The sequence below is a fragment of the Amphiprion ocellaris genome, chromosome 23, assembly GCF_022539595.1.
Source record: "Amphiprion ocellaris isolate individual 3 ecotype Okinawa chromosome 23, ASM2253959v1, whole genome shotgun sequence".
Classification (NCBI taxonomy): Eukaryota; Metazoa; Chordata; class Actinopteri; family Pomacentridae; genus Amphiprion; species Amphiprion ocellaris.
This window is the reverse complement of record NC_072788.1, coordinates 10,639,613-10,658,446: the sequence shown is the minus strand read 5'-3', so window position 1 is coordinate 10,658,446 and position 18,834 is coordinate 10,639,613. Positions and strand designations below refer to the sequence as shown.

The following is an 18,834-nucleotide window of genomic DNA, read 5'->3' as shown; positions in this document are numbered from 1 at the left end:
CTTGTCATCTCAATATGTGACTGTGCGCGCAAACTCGGCGTTATATCTCCAGTAAAGCGTTTAGTGGTGAATGGAAAATGATACACAACACTAAAGCATTACACATCCTAACCTCTTTATCTCTTTGCTTTCAGGGAAATTCTGAGGAGTTCTGTTCTTTCATCACTCTGGTCCGAGGCAGCAATCGCGATCAATTATTCCAAACTGGTAAGATTCACATTTTTTGATCCAGAAACAAACAACACACACAAAAAAAATCTCACTTTATACTGTGTTTTCAATAAAATACTCCATTGATGACAATCCTTTCAAATATTGGTGCACCAAATAATATCAACAGGACAAAAATGTCAACCTGTAGAAATCAAATCAGGGGTCAGACAAAATGACGTTAGCAATGATTAAGGTATAGAAAGAATACATGTCTAGATATGATCTATTGTTCAGTCACAATAAATCGGTTTCTAGACTGTCTGCCTTTTATTATTTAATATAAAGTAATACGTGGCAAACAAGTTAAGTTTGATTTCCTTTTTAAATCAAGCTGAATGCTGCACAAATTGTCAGAAAGAAAATGTCTTTTTCAGGATTTGTGTTTACTGTATTGTATGCTGTAATCATATTTAGGTAAAAAAAAAAAAAAAAACAACCATTTGCTCAATGGCATTCATAGATCACTTCCAGTGATGCTGTTGTTTGGCTACTGTACTGGACTGATGCTAAACTGCTTGAAAGATAGTAGCATTGCTCTGTATAGCATGTATGATGACACACATAAAGCATGCTAATGGTGCCCTCTGGAGTGCAGGAATCTCAGCTGCAGCTGCTGCTCCACTGTTTTAAGAACAAGTGTGTTCTCACATTAGTGTAGATGATGCACCCATTCACAGCATTTAGATAGAAGACTGACAGGTGCTGTTACTGCATTGTGGCACTGTTAGTACACATTAGCTAATTACAGTGGGCGACCCAAATATCAACACACTGAACTGCAAAATCCTCTGCTGTCACAGAAAGCAATTGTACCATTTGCCTCATGATGTGTTGTTATATATAAAGCAGCTCTTGAATCTACACTCAGAAGTTCCCACGACCACAAATGCTCCAACATACTGTGATAAATCAGCACGTCTCAAAACGTCTTGCTATCATTATCATAACAATGTTCTAGCTGGGATAATTAAAAGTGCAGTTCATGTCCTTTGGAACTAGAGTGAAGTTCCCCTCTATCACAGTGGTGTTTTTCAGATCAATGAGCAGTGCTGTGGTTTCCCCCAGAGGACTTGCGGGTGCAGCTGTAATTGGAGCATTTGTGTTGCTGCGAGTTACTGTTCCCTTGGAAGGGGCCAGCATACACCAGAACATTCTTCTACATGTCCATAGAATTTCCAGTGAACTTATCAAATACCCCTTGCAGGGATGTATGATGAGATGAAATAATAATAATATTCTCCTTATTGAGACATCGTCCTCATTTTTAAAAAATTTATTATTCTTATTGGCAGCCTCAAATAAATTACTAAGTGTGTTAAATAGGTGCGTGCAGATGCTAGAGGGGGTATTGATGCTTTTCACTCAGAGAATGTCGCCCATACTATATGATGCCTTGTGGCAATTAACGTGAACATTTGTGAAAATTTGCTGGAGGTGAAGGTGGCCAAGTGATTTAAATTCGAGATGACAGCGACAAATGTAGCGTCGGTGGAAAGGCAAGGCGAAAACAGTTAAGTACAGATAAGTGAGTTAGACTAACTTTGTGCTTGAAGTATTGTAAATGACAGCAGCAGAATTGTCACTATCGCAGAGTCTGTTGGAGGCTATTTGAATGTCCTGTTCAACAACCATTAAGGCATTAAATTTAAATTGAATTTGCTGTTTCTTTGCAGAGAGAAAGCCTTAAAGACACTTGTTAAAAGATGTTGTAGTGCATTTTACCAAAAATGGTGGGTACATAGGTGCCCTACACCTGTCAGATGGAGTTGTGTTATATATAGCAGAACTCACAGCAGTAGCAGGTGACCTGGTTTAGACCTGGCAGCCAAAAAAAAAAAAAAAAAACTTTCCAAAGTCTATTTCCTAAAACTGCTTACAATAAATTTGAAGTGACCTGTTATCGCTGAAAAATTATGTCTTTTTAAAGCACAGAATCCCCACATTGGGGCTATGATGAAAGATGGCTCCTGAGCTTTATATAGTATAAAATATAGAGCTAAATTTCCATTTAATCTTTCTCTAGTAGACACATTAATGTTGCCAGGTATGAGTTCCTTCAGAGTAGGTTAAGGGTTAATTGCCATGTTCAAGGATACTTTAGTTGGTATGGCCATCAATAGAGTGCAGAGCATACCTTCCACAGCAATATGTGATACGACCAGACTGACTGTTGGTTCATCTGCTACCTCAAAAGGTCAGGGTACCTGATATTATTGCGTTTCCATGCTTATTAAATTTGATATATTGTTTCATGGCCAGTATTGTGTGTGCATCTTCGCATCCAAGCATGTGTTGTGGGCCAGCCCCGGCCGTGATGATTTATTACACTGCTTGAAGGGATTTGTACTTTCATGAGGTCACATGAGGAACATGCCAGTCATGCATAGCAGCACACTGCTCTCTTTGGCCCTGCTGGCGATAGGGAAGCAGGCCAAAACAGCTAAAACACATTCCAGTTTCCAGCACATATTCAGGTACATGACTAAGTATACAGCCACTGAACACAAACACGCAGGCATAAACACAAACACTGTAAGCCAGCTTAATACTGCTTTATCAGCTGCACAGGAGGAAAACGTTATGCAAATACACAGAAGATATTCCAAAGGCACGTCAGATTTAGGCCCGTCTTTAATATATCTTCTGACAGGTTAATTCTATGCAAATATCGCCTCTCCAGTTGAAAAACGCTGAGGGTATTTCTTTAATAACACTATGGCAATGCCACCAAGATGCAAAGCGGAGTATTTCAGAGTGACCTTGGATCATTATTTTGAGCCTAGGGGTAGTGCAACTGTTTTTTTTTTCTTTTATTTTTCCAGTGCAGAAATAAGTCTGCAAGAGCAAAAAAAAAAAGTAGTTATGGTCATTCGCATTTTCAGACTTACAGTGAATTGCTGTTCAACAAAAGTTAACATAACCTTCCCGCCACTCAGATTCTTTGCCAATAAAGTCTTCATTTTCATTTTGTTTTCTATGTCTAAACATTTAGAAGTGTAAAATAAAACCTGTGAGAACATGAATATTGCTGCCAATCCTCCATGTTTCAGCCCTCTACATCTGTTTGCTTCTCTCCATCTCCCTGTGCTCACATACACTGCATTTTAACAGCCAATTTCTCAGTAAAATTGTTCTCATTTAAATCATTTCTGTTTCTGCGGTCAGACAAAGGACGAGGTTGAAACAGTGACTGAAATGCAGCCCATTTAAACCAGCTGTCACTTTACAGTCATTTCCCAGCTGCTACTCTGTACTGTTAAATAGCTATGTGGAGAATTTAACTACATCTACATGTAAAATGATCATTCAGATAGAAAGTTAGAAGTGTCCTAGTATCACACACTCAATAATGTCTAAATCAGCTGCCATGCTGTTAATCACTAAACAGAGAGGATGCAGAGAGAGTTTTCTTACTGAAGGGGGCACAGACAGCAGTAGCTCAACTGTATTTTTAAGCTACAGTCAATGAAAAAGCCTGTTTAGGGGTAAACAGGGCTAAAACCAGGGGTTATGCAGTGAAATGAATCATTGTGGTGTTTTGAGCTTAACATATTGAAAGACACATTCTGAAGACGTGAGACTTTCATTGACTTGCTAAATAGGTGCACAACATAGGACCTTTAAACCTGTCTAACAGCAATGATCTATTATATTTCACTGCTTTGTTCTTCTATATCTGCTCTCAAGTGTCTGTTGTCATACTGTGTCGCAGTATCAAAACTGTGGGTAAAGGTGGATGCTTGAGAGACAGCACATCACAATAAAAAGAAGAAAGAAACTGAACATGTCAGATATGACATATCAGCTTCGGCTTTTTTCATAAGCACCTTTTTACCCGCACTCTTCGACAGTCAACAAACAACTGCATTCTTGAAAACAGCCTATGCAAATCATGCTAATATTAGAAACACAAACAGTGATGTTTTTTGCTTTCAAATGATGGACTAAGTCTGTCTGGATAACAGTTTGTTGATTTTGATGCCGTTGGTGACATGGTGCTAGAAAACCATGTGGCTGTATTTCAGTGATTTTGAAGTCAACTTTGACCCTGCTGACTTTTGTTTATCTCCTAGGTGGGGGCAAAGGGGGCATTAATTAGACCGGTGTGTCGGCGAGGTAAAACTGCAGCATCAGGCAGCATGTTGGCACCTGCATGAACCCGGCAGAGAAGCCTCAGTTCTTGGTAAGTCGCACAAGTATTCTTTCAGATCCAATAAACCACATAGTCAATAGGGCAGCTGCTTTCCTCAGACAAGATTTTCCATATTAATCTTATAACCTTTATGACAGCTAATTCATTTATGTGTTTATCTTATTAATTCTTGTGAAAAAAAGAGCTTAATTGCCAAATAAATGGCAGAATTTTTCTCATCACTGTAAGCCGCTATTAAGAGAAAGCTGCTTTCAGAATAAACATGTGTTCATTGAAAAACCAAAGAAATACAGTGGAGCAGAGCCTTTCTAAATTGAGTTGTAGCTTTTGAATGCATTGCAAATCATTTAGGTTCCCCTGCTGCCTTAAAAATGTGAGTTAACTGTACTGTAGTAAATGTATGGGTGTAAGGACCGATTTCAGTACCAACCTTTGTCATGGTTGTCAATTTTTTTTGAATATTATGAAAAGAAACAACCATAACTTAAATTAACATTAAAGATACACTGCAAGCTATTTTCCACTATATCTATTTTCTCAAACTATAACAACAAGGGAAGTTCTGCTTTGTGGGTGCTTTTTTTCTTGTAGACTTAATTTAATGAGCTGAGTAAGAGCCTAGCTGTTCAAGATGTGTCAAAATGTGTCACATTATTAGAACTCATTATTTTAAGCTCTAAAGTGATGTGGAAATAAAAATAAACATTTTAAGTTAACTTAACGAGTAATTAGCAGAACTCATATGTTTATATTAAGTAAACTATAAAAGATGAGTTGATTTGACCGAATTCCCTTATGGTATTGCACGCTAATGTAAAAGGGACATTATTTTTAATATTGTGAGTGACATAACCATGTGTTCTAAGAACTGTTTGGTTAAACCATGCATTTATGTGACGGTTAATATTAAACAAATTGGATTCATATGTCATATAAATATGTAAAAAAATAAATAAATCCTACAATTAAAAAAGAATGTGAGAAAGTATAGGTTAGCTTCCTGTTTACTGTCTTTGAAGGTGCTGACGTGGCAGTCTTAAAGTGACTTCAACACACAGAACACTAATTTCACAGAAAAAATGGATTCAGATTTACTACAGTGATGACCAAAATTATCTGTAATGGGAACCCTTCAAAGCTCAAAATATTTACAAGAGGAAAACGAGACTCTCAGTCACAGGGTAAACTTTAACTGGTTAAATAATAATAATAATAATAATAATAATAATAATAATAATAATAATAATAATAATAATAATAATAATAATAATAATAATAATAATAATAATAATAATAATAATAATAATAATAATAATGAATTCCTCATTGACAGTGTTTCCAAATGAGTGAAACATCTAGAATTGAAGCTCCTTATGCCAATGTGGGTAACAACAGTGTTTTGAGACAAAAAGTCCTTTTATATTTGACAGGTTGTAGAATTTTCCTTAGACAAACAGCTACTTATGATGCCAAATGGGGCCAAATTCAACAAAGTCAATGGCAACACTTGAAGATGGTTACAAGAAAGTATAAAGTTGTGTGTCATCTGCATAAAAGGATACATCAATGTTGCAAAGAGATACTGAGTGGGAGGCCTAACAGAAAAGCCTGTTTGACTGGCATATTTAATAACTCTGTCTGAAATTAGCATAAAAAAAATGCAACCAACTCTTTTTTGTACCTCTCTTGTAGAAATGAACAGGCGGTGGTAGCAGGGGGCAATGTTAAAATTTGGCAGTCAAAATAAACAGCTTCCAGCAGCCTTAAGTCTGTACATAAAGTTAGAGAAACACACTGATATATTAAAATATTATGACACAGATATCAGCTTGTACACAGTCTCCAATCACTTTTATTTTGATAAAATATAGTACATAAAAAAAGCAAGACAAAAGCTTTCTTTACTGATCTGTCAGATAATTAGACTGTCAGGACTGAAACATCTGTACAGATGTTGTTGGAAGAATCCTCACATCCTTGATGTTGGTGTTGCTACATACTTTAAGAATTAAAGCAGTTCAAAAATAATGCACATTAGAGTAGAATTGTAATGTACTCTATGCAGATGTATGCAGCCTCTTTGACTCATAAATGTCACCACAACCACCGAACACATATTATGTTAACAGGTTAAAGCTTCAAAATCTGGCTAATAAAATCCAGATATCTCCAATGCAACTAAAAGTTTCTATTAAAAGTCACATTAGTGACCTGAAGCCATACAGTTGCTGGAGAGTAACCAAAAACTCCAAAAACTGCAACCACCTTGATCTCCTAATGCTATTGTTGCCTACGTAATCCCTGATCTATACTGTGCAGGTCCGGCAGATTTTGAACGAACCTTACATCACCTTACTTGCCCCCATCATAATTACTACGACCACTAGAGGGCAAGAAAGCAATCAATGAATGTTTGCACAAACAACTTTTGGGGTTTTATGGGAGAACAGCCTCATTATTTCTGGTGTTTTTAAAGGATCCATGAGAAATCACTGTTGACTGACATTTATAGATAAAACACTTGATGATACGCAGAACTTTATCACACATTAAAACCTCAAAGTTACGTTCCAGTTTTTAGTGCTATGCAGCCACCTAAAATAATCTGTTTATGGCATTCCAGGGTTTTACATTTGCACTTCATTAAATGGCTTGCATCTTTAAGAGAGCTCTATCAATAGAAACAATTTGATGATTTTTTTCCCCCTCGTGTCCATTAAAGTCTCCTCCTCCGCACTGGAAAAGATTTTTTTTAAACCACAGATTGAAGCATTTACTTTTTATGTGAAGCCTCTCTGAGGACGGAGAAAATAAATTAGTTATGAAACGGCACAAACAAAGATGACAGAAAAAAAGAAAAGGAATAGAGAACACAGAGGGAGAGGGGACTGGATAGGAAGAGAGAAAAACAGACAAACTCAGAGTTCAGATTGAATTGGACACAGTGCTGTGGACAGAATAAGACAAAAGACACCTAACAGACAGGGTGGCTAAATGTCCTCTTATTGTACGAAAACGCATCATCTGTGATTTAAATGTCAGATGAACACACCAGTTAGCTGAAAATGTAGTATGGGTATAAAAAGTTTAAAACTGCCTTTGTTGCTAGAGGCATCGTTGTCATTACAATCAGTCAAAATGTGATCAGGGGAACCTTCCCATATTTATTTCCTAGATTTGACTAAGGTATGAAACACTATAACCTGTTCTGAGAAGAGAAAATCCCTGACCTGAGCCTTTGCGGTGATGTAGCTGAGGAAATACATTCAGCAGCGTATAAATATTGCACAGTGAGTACATGGAGGGCTTTTTGGCCAATGAATTATTTCAAAGTCCAGTGGCTTCATGCCAGCCTCAGAGTATATCTTGCTCAGCTTCACCCTGCTATAAGCTGTGGCTGGGGAATTGTGGTTATAGGCGTGCTGCAAATAACTACCAATGATACCAGGAATCCATCACACTCATCCCAGATGCTGTGTGCTTACACTTGAGCAGACTCAGCAGCAGACAGTTAGCAGGAAAGAAGAAAAAACATAGCGTAAGAGTAAGAAGTGAGCATTGGAGTGCAAGAAACTTCATGAAACCTGTGTCCTATGGTAAAAAAAACAAACAAAAAAACATAAAAAAACGACAGGGTTTTTGTGGTATTTGACTTGAGAATCAAAAGCAGTGCTGGGTATTTAGGCATTTTCTGTGTTTCAGGAGGAGGCATGAGTGAGAGAGAAAATGTTTACCTGGAAATTCACCTCCAGGTTGCTGTGATAGATGGTTTATCCCCCAACAGAGTAAAACTGCCAACTTCTGTGGCTGAATTATGATGAGTCTATTTTCTCAACATCAGTAAGAACAAGCTTGTGAAATTAGTCCGTCTTGAGATTTCTTTCTTTTTTTCTGCTAAAATCACTTTTCATTTGCAGGAGATAATCATGTAACTCAGCAGAGCATGAAGTTAATAGTTAATGCATCTGATTGTGCCAATACAATGAGAATAAAAGAAGAAGATCAAAATAAGCATCTAAATTAGAAAAAGGACTTCTGCTCGGCACGCTGCATTGTCAAACCAAAGAAATGTCGGGCAGGTTGGGTCTTTTGGTGATTAGCAAAAAAGCATAATCCCCAGACTGCTGACATATTTCTTTTGAAAACTGCCTGTCTGAAAAAGACAGATATGCTCTGGAAAATGGATCAAATCTGTTTCATGTCAGATAGCAGCTAGCGGTTTCCCAGGGTGAATCTCTGCTAAGCCACAAACAGACAGGATTAGAGATTGAAGTACTGGCCATAGTAGATCAGGAAAACACAAAAAAGGACAATATTAAATGATTAGTGACAACGTCTGATAACCTCCTAATTACTTACTTAAATAAAATGCATTCTGCTACACTGTGTGCTCTGTGACTTTGAACCTGCAGGGTTGTAAGGAGGATGTGTTGTGGGTTCAAGTTCCCTACAGATTTTCCCTAATTTGTGGTAATGAAACTGCTAATTCCTAAACATTGCATTGCTGTTGTGATTATGAGGAAACACGCATAGAAAATTCATTTTATTTCCTCTGCAAAAGGAGGAATAATTTGCAGAAGAGCCGGTGCATGTGTGTGTGTTTAATGAAATGCACGGATTTGTCTCAAGGCACTATGGATGAGGTATTTAAGTCTGGTGCATATTTCATGACCATTAACTGCACACTGGCTGCTCGTTAGTCATGTGACAGGTAATGGTTGTGTTGCCTTCTCAAATGCATTGTAAGATCTCACTCTGTTTGCAAACACGTATAAATAAACACAAAAACACAGACAAATGTAGCAACAGCAGAACTCGTTATTGCTCAGAGATGACTAATCATATTGTTTACCATTGCATATCATAGTGTAAACAGTTGTGCATATTTAAAGCAGTCCTCAAAAAGAAATGAAGGAGAAATGCTATTACACATCTCCTTTAGTGTTCGCATTACATGAAAATGCAATCTTAGCAGTTTGAAAGTATCCAGGCTTTTAACTTAATCATCAGATTTATACATTTGGTTGCTTTTTTTCACATAAATGATGTTGTTTCTGCCAGTTTTTATCCAACATGAAATAACCACAAGATGGTGCTATGCATCGCCATTTGCCTTCCAAGACTCCACCACAATAAGTGACTCCATGTGAGGCTTGTGCTTCACTTGCATCATTAAAACGACCTCCTTCCATTCACTTTGATTTGCTGTTCTACAACTTAATTTACATGAGAAAAATCTATAAATATTGATCTTTTATCACTGGGGTAGGGTTTATTTTTACACAAAACTAGGTGAATTTTCTCAGTTTCTGCACAAGGTACCTCAGAGTAAGAGTGCATAAACATTACATACATTACATTACACTCATTTTCCTAATTTCCACTTAAAGGGTCTATTTCAGAAAAAGGCAGACACTGATTCAAATTCTGAAGGTTCTCTCCACATACATAAAACGAGGGACACGGGACATAAAACGTGGCTTCTAAAGAATACACTGCAAAAACAAATGTGACACGAACAATCACAGGAAACTAAGAGACTTAATTTCAGTAAGTGAAGATATTATTTAAATCTGGCATAATTACAGCAAATCCCAATCATTAAAAGGGAAATGCATGTGTGCGTACAGTACTGTGTATAAGAAGCGGCATGGTGATGAGACTATATATTGAAATTACAGTAAAATCCAGTAGATGGCAGTCTGTCAATGCAGAATCTTTGCACTCTCATCCACTCCACAACCACAGCTCTCCCAGTAGGTGTGCCTCTCATCACCATCACCATCATCATCACCATCATCATCATCATCATGAGGAGAGGTTCCTTACTTAAGTCTTCTCTGCGCAGTATGACGGCAACGTGACAGCGCAAATGAACTTTTATTGCTGCTGTAATGAAGTTACACGTGATATTTGGACGTGAAATATATTTAAAGAAGCGGATTAATGTCTGCATGAGAAAGTCACCACTCTCTCTCTATCACACACACCTCTGCAGTGTTTTCCCTCCTTCATTTTCTCCCTTTATATGTCTCTGTAGCGCTCCATCTCTCACACTACGAAGCCGAATGGCGTCACCACCCACCCCACACACACACACACACACACACACACACACACACACACACACACACACACACACACACACACACACACACACACACACACACACACACACACACACACACACACACACACACACACACACACACACACACACTGCACATCACACACCTCCTCACCATCTGTCTGTGCAGCGGCCCGTGTCTCTTGCACTGGGAGCAGTTGGGAGCAAGAGAGTGAAAGAGAAAGTGTCTCTTGGCTCTCCCTCTCGTCCTGAATCGCACTTCCTCTCTTCTTTCTCCTGCTGTGCTTTTGTCTATCAAATGGTCTCAAAGCATCACTGCCGAGGGGCTCTCCCTTCCATTGTGGCATATCCACACTTTACAGTTACCAAAGGTCATTTCGGCAGCGTTCATTAGCTACGGCGCGCATCTGTTGAAGCCCGGTAAGAGGAAAAATAAACATGCTTGATTAGCTTATGTATTAGAAGTTGCAAATTAATACCACAGATGGCAGAATTACACCCACCGTGCCTTTGCTAGGCTATGACAAGAGGAATCTGTACATTGTGGGATACTATTTGTCCCCTTGCCAGAGCTGCGAGCAAGCAGAGTGAATTTCTCTGCGTGCTTTTTGATTATATTTAACAGCATGAGTTTATACTGTATGCATAAAATACAATTCACAAAGCCGGGATTCACAGTATCTGCACACAACAGTATGATTAAAATCCACAGGAATACAGGTGATAGGTGTCATAACTGCACCCGCTTTCCTTCTTTTCAAAATCTGGCAACTTCAGAAAAAAAGGAAGAAAAAAAAACCTTCAGTAATTTGAACAAAAATGCATCACCTCTCGCTCTCAGTCTTCGCCATTCAGACAGCCAGCAAAAGTGCCTTCATAACTGCATCATATTCAACTGGAGTGATAAGAAATGGCAGCTATCAGCAAGCGGTCTGGAAGCTGCATATAACTGTTATTGTGTGTGTATATATAAAAATTGATTTATGTGGCCTATCACTTAGCAGGCACAATATGTGGATGAATATGGGCTAATATAATATTATGGAATGACTGAGAGGGTTAGGGAAAGGGCCAGGTGCAGCCTCAAGGTGAAGGAGGTTCGATCAAAGTCCACAGAAATACAGTAACAAGGAATCAAATGTGTCTAATTATTCTCTATATTACTTTTAATTAACAGCTACAGGTGAGCATTTTCTGTTTACTGCTGCAATAATTAGGAACTGTATGGGAATTATAATGCTGGAGAATAGAGCTAAACATTTTTTAAAACTCATTCCCCTAACTTAAAATAAAATGTCTTAATAAGGATGTAATTTTCACAAAGTATCCTATTATACATTAATAAACGAGTTAGCATAGTGACAGCATTCCAGTCAGTCAATTTTATTTTATTTTTTAAAGGTTACTGCAGCCACAGAATGAGAGTTATGCGGAATTTGATTTATATTCTAACTTATTATGGTGCCTTTTATTTATGAAAGTGTGAACAAATGTTGGTTTAGATAAAACTGACTTTCTCAAAAGAGAGATTTTGGTCACATAAGCTGTCAGTTCATTATGATGGGCAACAACATAATTACCATATGTTAAATAGCAAAACACTCCTGTAAAATCTATCACCATAACTAAAGCTACCATCATTTGTAGCTATTTGATTTAACCCCCTCTCATCTGTCAAAACATACTGTAAAATCCTGAATGGGAATGAAAAAAAAATGTTTCAACTCAGCAAGTGTATGCATTTATGTATAAGATTCCAACTTGTTTTCTTGTAGATTTAACTTCACAGAAGATGCGTATTTCAAACAAAATCTAAGTCCATTTTATGGATTTGTTTCTGCAATATTGTTTAGCTATAGATCTGAAAAGCTACTTCTCTCTTTTGAATATCAGTCTCTCTTCCCCAATAAATGAGGAAGAGAGAAATAGGCTTGGCGGGTAGCAAACAGCCTCATGTTTACCCCTTGGCGTAGAGCTGGTGCCATGTCCAGACTTGTAAATCAGGCCCATTGAGGTAGCATAATGCCGATGATTATGACAGTCAGTCGCATGGGAGTGATAGAGGGACGTTGAGTTATGGGCTTGGGGAGGACGCCCAGAACTGAAGAGTCTCACAAACGGAGAAGCACTTTCACCAAAACACAAGTCCCCAGATGGGGACTAATGCTGCAGTTGGCGGCTGCTCCACCCAAATGACTGCACATTAGCTGCTCAAAACCCACAGAATAGTGAAGTATGTTTGTTGTTTTTTTTCTCTTTGATTTCATAGTTCTGCCGTTTTACTCCATTACTACTAGATAAAAAAAAAAAAAAAAAATTAAAAAAGCTGCAGAGTGAGTAAAAGAGCAAGACAGCCAAAATACCCTGAAAACGTTTTGTGTTACACTGGTGAGCAATACATCACTTAAGTAGATGACTGCAGGCAGGGGAATGCATTTTCATTCACTGTATTACTAAAGAATGTACTGTTTGCATGTCTGCTATATTCATTCTACTCCCCTTTGCGGATGAGCGATCATTCATTCGCATTGATCGTCAGCCATGATAATATAATCAGGCGTAAAGCCTGACAAGGCTGGCCAGTCCAATAGATCAGAGCTGCTGACAGCAGAGCTGTGCACAGGTCATAAACCCTCACCTTCCTTGTTTGACCCCACATCAATTTGGCTCTTTCCAATATGAATGCAAATAACAGTGCATTTTTGTTGACATGTTTATGGTTATCTCTGTATCTCCCCTCGCTCCGCCTGCTGCACCTAAATGTGCTGATGTTACTGAGCTAATGGGATTGAAAAAGGTAACCTATTGCTCACTAGTGGTCAGCTCACCACTTCCCGCTCCTCCAACACCTCCCTGCTCCCCCGAACGTAAACACAAGCATCAGTGCATACACATACATACACATATATGCATACCTACATGTCCTCCACCCCAGTCACTTGTGCATGCATTGAGCTGATAAGTACTGCGGTTCATTTTCCTCATGGCAAAGCACAGTAAAAAACTGGGGAGTAATAATTGCTTTGGGGTGGTGGTGGGGGGGGCAAGACGAGGATGGCTAAATATGCTTGATTGCCTCCTAAGCTTCGGTGCTGTGTAATGAAATATGGCTGCTGCAGACAGGGGCTCCCGTGCGATAGCTTTCTTGTCACTTTCTCACTTGCTTTTTTTCTTCTCCCCCCTCTGCACACTTTCACTCTTCTGTTATGGCGTTTTCATCTTTGCTCGCCCGTTGCCGTTGTTATAGAATGGAGTCCATCAAAGCATTTGTTGCCATTGAACACTTATCTAAGCTATAATGTAATAATTACGGAGGCCAAATCCAGCCTAATTGAGTATTCCTCACTGCATCAAAACGGCAGGCACCCCTAATATTCCTGTGTTCTACAATTTAATTTGCGAATTCATTAGCATGAACAGGGTTTATAGAGAGAACCCAGATAACAAGGAACTCAGCAAAAACACACTGGTGATGAGGTCAGGTTGTAGGTGCTAGGAAGCGGTCATATTATCACCTGGGTAATTAGGTCATTTACATGTTAGAGCCGTAAAGCTGAAGACCTTCCAGTGAAACTAAACATGAAGTCAGCTCGCCTGCTTTCCACTTGTGCTTTTTACATGAAAAGCCAAACACATTTACACAGAAAATTTAAACTGAATTAACACGAATGAGACATTTTTGGCCAGAAAACCTACTGTAATCATAACATTCATCAACATCATTGCTTATCATCACATCTGACTGCCATAAAGCCCTACGATGATGTTTTAAAAGATAATGAGTCAAATTAATGCTCACCCAGTGTAGGCGGAAAAAAAAGAAAGAAATATTTATCCCCAACTCATTTTTGTTGTAACCACCCAAATCACATTTCTGCCTGTTGCTTAAATAAGTAGCTAATCATTTACAAGAATATTAGTCCACAGGCTTGTATGGGCACAGCAGCATCTGCTAATGCATTTAGCAAGAAAATAGCCTGAGAAAATCCTCCCAGCACATTAAATAGATGTAAAAAGACATCTTTTTCTCTCGTCTTTTGCTTCCAGAATAACTCGCAAGCCTAATTTGTTGTGCTACTTAAAGGAAAATGTAATTACACTTGTTTTCATAATTCACAAAGTCAATCGATAGTTGTGGTGAAGTCATTCTCTGCTGCACATGCAATTTTCTGTTCCTTCAGTTGATATTTGGTTGCAAAACAAGTATTCTTTGTGTCTTTACGATATGTTTTGCACATAATGCTGATGACTAAATGAACAACATGATAGTAAAATGCTACACACTAAAGCTCACTGGTGCTTATTTTTTCGTAAGCATTCCTTGTTTTTTGTAGTAAATGTTGTGAAATGTCTGGCTTTTGACTTCACATAGACAAGTTGATTAAGCTGTTCATCCCTATCCTGTTTCTCTCTGTCTTTCTCATTTATGCAGTTCTCTTTCCTGAGACGTCAACCACAGGATGAGGCCTGCGGCAGGTAAGAAACTGAGAGGAATATCTGATGAGCCGAGGACAGGAATGGTCTGACCCCTGTTTTGCATCGTTTCCCATTTGGTTAAATTTCATGCGACGCATTAAGGGTTGCTCACATGCTGTGTTTTCGTAATGTTCTCCAATTCGCCGGCTAAAAATTTGAGCTGACCGTCTCCAAATATCCAGAAACTGCTCGTTTTTTGAGTGCTGAGACACAATATGTCAAGTGATATCAAATCAAGTGCTAAGCCGAATCTCGACTCCGGCTCAATCCCTCCCCCCATCTCCTGACCTGCAACGGGGCGGGGGAAACAGACTATATCTGGCAACCTAAACCTTTTTAAAGTGACTGAGAGAGTGTGGCAGACTGACTGGCACTGATGGGACCAGACCAGGAGTGTGCGATGCTGTGCTGCACTGAGCCCGGGCCTCAGAAAGTCTGATTGATAGAGTGTGATGAGACTGTCACTGAGCAAGGAGAAGCAGCAGAGAGATACGCGAGATGGAGGGAGGGAAGTGGGCTGACCAGGGGAGAGAGATAGAGAGAAATAAATTTGAGAACATGTGAAGGATGAAGTGGGGGAATGAAGTGGCTGGATAGAATGTGTTTCAGACATATGAAGGATGGGGAGGTGGAGGGTTGGAGAGAGCACTGTCAGAGAGGTGAGTCAGATCGAGGAAAGCTGAAGGAGCCGCTTATATGTAAATTAAGATTTGGCAAAGACAGATTGAGGTGATATGATACTGAATACTGGGGAAAACTACATAGAAACCTTAAAAATGCAAGAAATGTATTGTATTTAGATAGAACATATGAAGATCTTCATTAGCATTGGGTTTATGCAAATTACTCCAAGCCATGCAGTGTTTTTGAGGGATTGTTTTTTTCAGTTCTGTGAGAAATGCAAGCAACTCTACATTTGCCATGATTGTTTGATGAACTAATCAAAGCTGCAAAATGTACGTATTAAACTTAAAAGCACATATGCAAAAAGCATCCACTGAAAATATTTGTAATTCCTATACAGTATACAGTGCAGTACAACTTAAGCATAGCCTAATTTCCTTCCCAATTGTTACGTTTAGTCACTGAAAACACTTGATTAAGTTCAAGAATCAAGGTAAATCAAATATCAGAAAGTCAAAACTGACTTGAAGCATGACAGGTAACATGTTTACTTAATATTTTATAACCCCCTTCAATGTATATCAAGTTTTTTTTGTTTTTTTATACTAGCTATTATATCCATATAGTGTATTTTAAATCGTAGAACACACACTATAGGCAAAATAAGCAGTCAGCACCGCAGCTGAGTATTTCTGTCATGAAACTGCAGTGTACTGATTACCAAGTCAAAAGTAGATTTAGATATTTAGGGTTTCATATGTAACAAAACTAAGTTACCAATCCTGTCAACATGCAGCATGGTGGGGATTTGCGTAGTGTCATTATTCTTCAAAATCAGTTTCCACTTCAAACTGACTGAATTGCGCCAATATTACAACTTGCCATTGTGTAGCACAGAGTAGTTGGGCAGAGTCGTAGGTGAGCTGGTGTGCTTGAGCTGCAACGAATGGCAGAGTAATGGGTAAGGATGGAGGCATGGACTTTACAGATTTAGACATTCCAAAGGTGGTAATGATGTGGAATTGGATCTGGAACGGATTGTTTTCAATGGGGGAAAAAAAGCAACTTCTTTATATTCTTAATATTTTGTTACAAGACGTGTGAACCACGACAGTACATGTTACTTTGTGTTTTATTGTTATATTCAAGCAACAGAAATGTCAGTCAGCTAATTATTTTTTTCCCAACTTAATGTTGCATACAGTGTGGTCGTCTCGTAATCCACCTCAAAAGTTCAATTTGTTCTTACTCGAGGCAAATTCTGGGCTCATAAAAAAATGGAAAAGACGAGTTTTACAAATACATCAAAGATCACAGAAGTTCACACAGGAATGAATTTAGTTCTGGTTGACTTGCATACCAACAGGCATAAGTCTTGTGTGTGGTACAAACAACACAAAAACATAAACCAGGCAGCAAAAAGTTCAGGATGAAATATCTAGTTTCTAATGACAGAACCCTTTGATTCACAAAACACCACATTTCCTGTACTGTATGTCGTCCACATGAATCTCATAAATAGTTTGCTGGCTTGTTTATCAGTTTATCAGCACCTGCCTTGGACACGATATCAGATCTCGCGGACACATGACATCCTGGCAGTGAGTGGAGTACAGGCTGAGTTAAAGCCCTGTTCTGGGAATTCCACAGTTAGTGATTTCAGACTCAATAAAGGCACCATGTTTTACTTTTATCCTTGCCTGAGGAAAGAAGGCTGACTCACCAGAACGCCAAAGTTATTATTAGTGCCTCACATGTGTGGAGAAAGGGGAAAAAAAAAAAAAAGTTCTGTGTATGTGCATGTTAGTGTGTGAAAGACAGAGAAGGAGAGGCAGCGGTGGTAAGTGCATGCAGGAGCAGCATGAGGAGCTCTTATCTGCCGCCTGCCAAGCCCTGACCAGGGCCCTGACTCCTGCGCTCCCTCCCTCTCCCCGTACCTCTCCAGCGGGGCTTCCCACTAGTCCGCTATAGGCACAGGCAGCCAGGTGAAATGAGCAATTCCCATTCAGGGACAGGAGTGCCACACAGACTCACCGTGTGAAATGGCTGCTCACTTTGGCAGATCAATGCACTCTCTTTCCCCTCGTGCACTGCTGCTGAGCGATAGCCAGGAAGAAAACGAAGGAGAGGGAGTGGAAAAATGAGTAGAGAGAAAGGGGAGAGAGGTGGTGTTTGTTTGTGTGTGTGTGGAGGCTGGTGGTAGGGTGTTAGCAGGGCATTTAATGATATTTGCCATGGCTGGTCTGACTGAGCGCTGTTGGAGGGAAAATGGGAGACGCTCTGCATAAACTCAAAAGACATGCAATATTGCTGTTCCTCTTTGGAAGAAAAAGTGCCGTTGCGAGTCCCGCCGGATATGAAAATATTCAGCCGCTCAACTGGAAATTTTTGGCAATATGAATGTTATTAGCGACAATCGTATGAAAAACCCTCAGTTGTGCCAAAATGAATTCCATACCTCTATAGTGATGAGACTCATATGTCATATATTTATAGCACAGCCAATTTTGGACATAGGTTCAAAACTGTGAGATGTAGCGTGCTTAATGTAGACTAATTCCCTGCCGGATAATCGCACAGACTCAATAACCAGTGGAATTCTTTTTTATACACTGTTCATGTACTTTGCTTATTGGTTCTTTGTCCATATTGATAGCGTAAGTCAATCCAGACGACACTGATGTATTAAATCCGGATTTTGCAATTGCTGGTATAAATCAAGCCAATGAGAAATGACAGCATATACTGCACGTTTAATAAAAAAGAAAAAAAACTATTCATACTTTACTCATTATACCAGAATACCTGTAAAAATGCACAATTTACCTGTTCATCATAGCTTAATTTGTACATTATAGAATGAATCATATCTCTGATCAATAGAAGGGAAATATAAAATTGTTGCAGTCATTCCAAATTCATACTTTCTCTTCCCACAACCCACACAGAGTCTGAATTACGTCTGGCTTCAGATGATTTCAACAATGCACTTTGTTGATTGGTCAGTGGTTACATCATCAGTCCATTCTAGGAGAAATGATTCATGGTCAGATCTATTATTTAAATCTCAAACTCCAATCATAAATCTACCATTTTCATGATTAACATGAACAGTATTTTGCCCCTGATTAAATCAAAATATCACAACGTATAAATCTTCTGTGAACCGCTCACCTGAATAAAAGCATCTCATTTGTATTTCGTTGGTTTCACCAAGACAACTGCATTTAGTGTTTGACTCTTTCACCTCTTAACACATGATAGAGTTCATAGGTGTTAA

The 18,834-nt window shown here is 38.8% G+C and overlaps 1 protein-coding gene across 43 annotated transcripts in view; it reads left to right on the top strand.

Moving 5' to 3' along the window:
- The window catches only part of LOC111564112 (protein tyrosine phosphatase receptor type D), a 364,925-nt gene that overhangs the window by 141,321 nt on the left and 204,770 nt on the right, over nt 1–18,834 (top strand). For all 43 annotated transcript variants that reach the window (XM_055007560.1, XM_055007567.1, XM_055007566.1 and 40 more), the window contains exons 5-7: nt 135–207; nt 4,287–4,396; nt 14,887–14,930. The gene's annotated coding sequence lies outside the window, so the exon portion shown is untranslated. The remainder of the gene's footprint in view (nt 1–134; nt 208–4,286; nt 4,397–14,886; nt 14,931–18,834) is intronic.